The sequence below is a fragment of the Mesoplodon mirus genome, assembly GCF_964341445.2.
Source record: "Mesoplodon mirus genome assembly, chromosome: 2".
Classification (NCBI taxonomy): Eukaryota; Metazoa; Chordata; class Mammalia; order Artiodactyla; family Ziphiidae; genus Mesoplodon; species Mesoplodon mirus.
In genome coordinates, this window is record NC_138977.1 from 54435004 (window position 1) to 54442505 (window position 7502).

At 34.8% G+C, this 7502-nt stretch overlaps 1 pseudogene across 1 annotated transcript; it reads right to left on the reverse strand.

Annotated features, from left to right (window-relative positions):
* Positions 1 to 6271: 6271 nt before the first annotated feature.
* On the reverse strand, positions 6272 to 7254 carry LOC309815803 (E3 ubiquitin-protein ligase RNF13-like; annotated as a pseudogene). Its single transcript has 2 exons — positions 7069 to 7254; positions 6272 to 6837 (listed from the first exon to the last, which is right to left on the reverse strand). The product of its transcript is annotated as an E3 ubiquitin-protein ligase RNF13-like (transcript).
* Positions 7255 to 7502: the final 248 nt, after the last annotated feature.

The window sequence follows — 7502 nt, forward strand, 5'->3', positions numbered from 1 at the left end:
GGTCAATGTCAGTAAAAGAATAAAAATTTTAAAAAATTTAAAAAAAGAACAACCTCTTTGAACTACTCATGCCAAGTGCTATTATGGCAATATTCTAAATGAATAATTAAAGTACATTTTAAAATTAATAAACATTTGATAGTTTGGAAATGTTCCCACAGTTTCTATGGAGATAATTATTATGCCTATTTGAACAAATATTTCTCTTGATAAATGAAACAGTTTATTTTCAAAATTAAAACTAAGGCCTCTTACTTTAATTTACTTAACACAAAACAGAATTAAACAAGTAAAGTACTCTAACAATCACTGAAGACTAGAAACCACAGAAATTTCTGCACTCTATGCTTTAAAATATGAATATGCTGGATCTTATATTGCAAGGAAAGAGGCACTTCGGGCATTTAGCTTTCCCTGAGAATGAGTTTTCAAAGACTGTAGAATCAAAGATGAACTGAGGTTATTTTTCCAAAATGCAGTGTTTAGGTTAGAAGTTTTATTATGAAAGAAAAAAAATTAAACTTGAGCAGTAGTTTAGGTTAAAGGTCATTATAAAGCAAAGATTTGTTTGATTAAAACATGTCAAGCTTTGTATTAACCTCTATCCCTGATAGAAAATATCAGGGATATTTTCTATCTGAACTGAACCAAGGAAAGGTTAGAAAGAGTGCCCCCAAGTCTAATATGATGACTTGTAAGGTGATAAATTGGCTGGCTAGTAATTCATATAGCTCTCTAAAAACTTACATTATACGAAAGATCTGGGGCGGGTGGTGGTGGGGAATGAATTTGATATTAGGTAGACAAGAACCAATTAGGATTGTCGTCAATTCTAAGCAAAACACACAAGTCTCTCTGGACTCCATGTGACTTTCCTATGATAGATTTGGTGGGACCATGATTTTGATTTGTCCTTTCTGACTCTGAGCTAGAGAATTCAAGTATGCTCAGGAAAAACATCAATGCATGTATTATATAAGTAAAGAAATGTGATAATAATGTGAAGTGTATTCTCTTTGAGTTTATAAGAAAGTGAAAATAGCATTTGATATTTTGTGAGAAAACTGTTCAAAAGAAGTTTGAATGCTAAAGATGTTTAAACATGTCATTTAGAGGCAAAGAAGAAAAAAAAAACATTTTCACAAAAACTGTATGAGAAACCAATATTAAGAAGACAAACAACCCAATCAAAAAATGGGCAGAAGACCTAAATAGACATTTCTCCAAAGAAGACAGACAGATGGCCAAGAAGCACATAGAAAGCTGCTCAACATCACTAATTATTAGAGAAATGCAAATCAAAACTACAATGAGGTATCACCTCACACCAGTTAGAATGGGCATCATCAGGAAATCTACAAACAAGTGCTGGAGAGGGTGTGGAGAAAATGGAACCCTCTTGCACTGTTGGTGGGAATGTAAATTGATACAGCCACTATGGAGAACAGTATGGAGGTTCCTTAAAAAACTAAAAATAGAATTACCATATGATCCAGCAATCCCACTACTGGACATATACCCAGAGAAAACCATAATTCAAAAAGACACATGCACGCCAATGTTCATTGCAGCACTATTTACAATAGCCAGGTCATGGAAGCAACCTAAATGTCCATCGACAGATGAATGGATAAAGAAGATGTGGTACATATATACAATGGAATATTACTCAGCCATAAAAAGGAACAAAATTGGGTCATTTGCAGAGATGTGGATAGACCTAGAGACTGTCATACAGAGTGAAGTAAGTCAGAAAGACAAAAACAAATATAGTATATTAACGCATATATGTGGAATCTAGAAAAATCATACAGATGAATTGGTTTACAAGGAAGAAATAGAGACACAGATGTAGAGAACAAACGTATGGACATGAAGGGAGGAAAGCAGGGGGGGAGAGGATGAATTAGGATATTGGGATTGACATATATTCACTAATATGTATAAAATAGATAACTAATAAGAGCCAGCTGTATAAAAATAAAGAAAAAATAAAAATAAAAAAACTATGTGAGAAATGTTTCAGGGTAGAAAAATTGCAATGATTTTGAGAGGCTCTGAGTCACCTATAGACCTTATTATTGTAGGTTTGATGAGAGTGGGGTTCAGCTCCTCTGTGGGATTGACCTTGTGGATACACCTTGTGTGCCTAACCTGACCTGGTCCTCTAAGCCTTTTGTCTCTTACATTATTCATTTGTTCCCTTACACTGTTGATCAGTTCTTTTTTTTTCTGTTCTCTTAAAGACTTTTAAGCCTGAAACCATAGAAATTCACAATGAGAGTTAAATGTTTCATGCTTAATCAAATGCTTTGTCTCTGACTGTTTTTTTTTTCATTTTTAACCTTTTCAACATGAAAGTAAATATTAAAATATGTGTATTTTTAAATTTCAATAGAAAGTCATTGAATCTTTTTATAGTTAAGGCCATTTTAGAATCTAGAAGCATGATGTTGTCTTTCTTGGAAGTATTCAATTTTATATCTTAGTGTTTTAATACAAAGAACTCTTGGAACTTTCTAAAATCATGGAAGACTTTTTGATTTCTATTGTGGGGTTGATTTTTTGTAATTTATAAAATTAAGTTTCTTGAGATATGATTTGTATACAGTAAAATACAACCATTTTAACCATACTAGTTTTTTTGTTTTTATTTTGAATTTATTCTTTTTACATCTTTATTGAAGTATAATTGCTTTACAGTGTTGTGTTTCTGCTGTACAAGAAAGTGAATCAGCTATATGTATACTTACATCTGCATATCCCCACCCTCTTGTGTCTCCCTCCCACCCTCCCATCCCACCCCTCTATGTTGTCACAAAGCATCGAGCTGATCTCCCTGTGCTATGCAGCAGCTTCCCACTAGCTATCTATTTTACATTTGGTAGTGTATATATGTCACTGCTACTTTCTCCCTTCATCCCAGCTACCCGTCTCCTGCCCCACCATGTCCTCAAGTCCATTCTCTACATCTGTGTCTTTATTCCTGCCCTGCCACTGAGTTCATCAGTACTGTTTATTTTAGATTCCATATATGTGTGTTAGCATATGGTATTTGTTTTTCTCTTTCTGACTTACTTCACTCTGCATGACAGACTCTAGGCCCATCCACCTCACTACACATAACTAAATTTCATTCCTTTTTATGGCTGAGTAATATTCCATTGTATATATGTCTTTATCCATTTATCTGTCTATGGACATTTAGGTAAGCATACTAGTTTTGACAAATTTAAATTTGTGAGTAGTCACCACCTCAGTCAAGACAGTATTTTCATCCACCCAAAATTTGCCTTTCCCAGGCAATCATCTCCTCCCAACAGTGGCTCCAGGCAACCATTGACCATCCTTCTGTCACTAAACATTCAATTTATATTTTCTAGAGTTTCATATGAGTAGAACAATATGGTACATAGTTTTTTGGAGTCTAGCTTCTTTGTCTCATAGTGTTTGTAATATTTACAGTCCTCTTGGGTTCCTCAGTAGTTTGTTTCATGTTATTTTGAGAAGTAATCTATTCTTTGAATATACCACAATTTGTTTATTCATTTAACTGTTGGTAGATTTGAGCTATTTACAGTTTGGGGCTACAACAAATAAAACTGATAGGAACCATCATGTAAAGTCTTTGTGTTGATGTAAAGCTTAATTTCTCCTAGAAACATATCTAGGAGTGAAGTTGTTGGGTCATATGGTAATTGTAGGTTGAAATTAATAAGAAACTCAAAACTGTTCCAACTTGGTTGTATCATTTTGCATTTCTACCAGCAGTATATAAGAATTCCAGTTGTTGATATCCTTACCAAAACTGGTACAGCCTGTTCTTGTAAACTGAGCCAATCTATTGATATGTAGTATTATCTGCTTGTGATTTAGTTTGAATTTCCACAGTGGCTAAATATCTTTTCACGTGTTTGTCTATATATCTTCTTTTGTGAAGTGTCTGGTTTAAATAGTTTGTCCATTTTTTTTTTCTTTTTCTTTTTTATTGCAGTACGTGGGCCTCTCACTGCTGTGGCCTCTCCCGTTGTGGAGCACAGGCTCCAGACACGCAAGCCCAGCGGCCATGGCTCACGGGCCCAGCCGCTCCGCAGCATGTGGGGTCTTCCTGGACTGGGGCACAAACCCGTGTCCCTTGCATCGGCAGGAGGACTCTTAACTACTGCGCCACCAGGGAAGCCCGTTTTTTTTATTGGAGTTTTAGTCTTATTATTGAATTGTTAGTGTTCTTTATACATTTAGCATACAGTTCTTTTATCAAATAAATACACATATATTTATTTATCAGAATTACATATAAATATACATACTCATATGTCATATATATTTCTTTGAAGTCTGTAATATGCTGTTTTATTTTTTTAGTCATGTCTTTGAAAAAGCAGAAATTTTAATTTTTTTAAAGTCCAATTGTCAAATTTTCATATTATGTGTGTATTTGTACAGTCTTAATATATGATAATATTATGTTCTCCAATGTTGTTATTTTCTTTTTAAATTGTTTATTGGTCCTTTGAAATTTCACATAAATTTTAGAATTGCCTTGTCAATTCCAACCAAATAAGTATGCTGGGATTTTGAGCAGGATTATATTAAATCTATAGATTCAAATGGTGGATAATCTTAAAAGATATTGAGTCTTCCAGTACACAAACATAGTATTTCCTCTTTTGCTATATGTTCTTTAATTTCTCTGCAATTTTTTTAAGATTTTTTTCATTGAATAGGTCTTTAAATATTTTTAAATAATTTATCTCTAACTATTTTAGGTATTTTTATGTTTTATAAATGTTATTTTGCTTTCAATTTCCAGTTGTTTATTGCTAGGCAATAAGAAACCAATTGCATTTTGTATATTTATTTTGCATCTGGGAAACATTAATCTCACTCATTCTAATAAATTCTTTTCAAATTTTGTGAGATTTATATCATATAAAATTATGTCACCTGCCAGAAGAGACAATTTTGTTTCTTCCTGTCCAATCTGTATGCCTGTTATTTTTTTGTTTTTGTTTGATTGTATTACACTGACTAAGATCAATACAACATTGAATAGAAGTGGGAAGAATTGTCTTTCTTTCATTTTACAAATCTTACCAGGAAAGTTTTCATTAAATATGATGTTAGTTGTAGTATTTTTATTTATTCATTTATTTATTTATTGCCAGTTCTTAAAGTGGAAAACGTGTTTATTAACATTCAAACTCCCTTCATACAAGGCCATATAAAAATTCTTAACATTTTGAGTATACATAAGTCTATATTTTCTACATAGTTACAATAATGTATAATTTAGCTTTTCATAATATATTGTTTAAATACATCATTAGTTCTGTTAAACATAAGCAATATTTGCAACTCCAATACTTGAACAATTTCCTCTGTACATAGTTCAGCTAATTAGCTTTTTTTTTTTTTTTTTCGGTACTTGGGCCTCTCACTGTTGCAGCCTCTCCCTCTGCGGAGCACAGGCTCCGGACGTGCAGACTCAGCGGCCATGGCTCATTGGCCCAGACGCTCCACGGCATGCAGGATCCTCCCGGACCGGGGCACGAACCCACGTCCCCTGCATAGGTAGGCGGACTCTCAACCACAGCGCCACCAGGGAAGCCCCAAGATGCTCTTTTTTAAGAGGTATATAATCTGAGTATTAATAATTACTGAAGTTTTGTATTTTTATACAGCATTTTCTTTTTGCTTTGATCACAATAACACAAAAAATCCTTAAGGATACTGAAATTCAGTAACTAAAGTCCAGAGACATTAGCCAATAAGTCAAGTTCATACATAACACTATAGAAAGGAAAAAGACAGCTTTGAGTCTCTGTGGTGATGATAGGAAGAACAATGCTAACTTACCTTGTCGCCTCTCACTAATGATGGCAGAAATACCAGAACAACCATATTCCAGCTCAACAACTCTAGGTAACTTTATGGAGATGGGAGTTGGCTTAGCTCATGCTAGGTGGCCACAGCACTGACCTTGTGTGTAAAAACATGAAACATTTGCATATTGTGATCTAGGTCTTAATTGTAAGCTATACTGAGGAATTTTTTTAATGTTTTGGCTATAGTTCATTCCAAAAGAAGAGTTGATTTGATGCTTGAGTTATAGCACCAGTCTGTATTAGTTATTAGTGAAACAAAGTATACTCCTGCAGATAAATACCAGGTCAAAAAAACCTGTTTCAATAATCTGATTAACCTGTAGACTACTAAAAAATAAGTTATTTCTACAGAAATCTCTGAAGGGAGCAAAAAAACTATATGGCTAAATAAACATTTTAAAGGGAAATAACCCAAAACCCTCTGAAGGGTTGTAATCCTGTTCACCATTAGGCTGCAGTTGGACCACAACACTATGTTCATTAATTTCATTTTCTGCATCACTACTGTCAGTATCTTTATTGTCATCTTCCTCATAGTCTGAAGATTCTGTCACGTTCTGATGTGAGCAGGATTCCGACAAAGCCCCAAATGACTGGATGCTGACAGAAGCCAAAGGTCTGAAAAAGGGGTATGTTTTGACACTTCATTTTCTTCTTGACTACTATTTGTGCCAGAGTCTGAATCGCCTTGAGAAGGAACAACTTTTTGCTTGCAGACTGGACAAGTTTTTTTGGTTTTAGTTAGCCAAGGATCTACACACTTGCAATGATAAGCATGGGAATATGGAAGGATTCTAAGCTTGTCTCCATCTTCATATTCATCCAAATAAATGGCACATACATCATACTCATCTTCTTTTTTGAATTTATGTATAGGGACTTTCTTAAGTTGATCTTTACGAAGTCAGTTTCTTCTAGCCCTATGTCTATCCTGGACAAATTTTGTGATCTGTACTTACTGTCATTGGATCCCATGTTAATGAGGTCATCAGAATCAACATTGTGAACTATGGCTGCTTTGTATCCTGCTCTCTGTGCATTTAAAACCTTTTCATCAAAACTACAATCAAATCTTCTAATTAACACGATGAAAGTGCCAGATGAATTTTCTCTTAGTGGCGGAGGCACTATGGGTTCACAGGCATTCTCTGGTTTTGAGTTAATCAAAATCCCTTTAAACCTTCAGCTGAAAGTCTATAACCAAATCTTGCTGGAAGGTCATCAATGTCTGAGATGAGTTTTCAAAATTATATGCTAAAATGTCCGCTTCTACAGGCAGTAGGTTTAGGAATGCAAAGAGCTGGACAGTCAAGATGGTATAGACTTGTGTGGCCGACAGCATGAGCATCCCTATGGAGAGCAGCATCTTGCTGTAAAGTCACCTGGAAGCCTGACGCCACAACACAAATAGGCTCGCCAGCCACGTCACTGTGGGAGAAGTCCCTATCCCGACTTCATGACTGAATCTCCGCACCGATCCCCACCCTAGCTGTAGTATTTTTATTGATGTCTATTATCAGAGTGGGAAAAAAGTCCCTTTTTATCCAAGTTTGCTGAGTGTTTTTATCATGCGTGACTGCAGAATTTTTCAAGTGCTTTTTTCTGCAACATTTA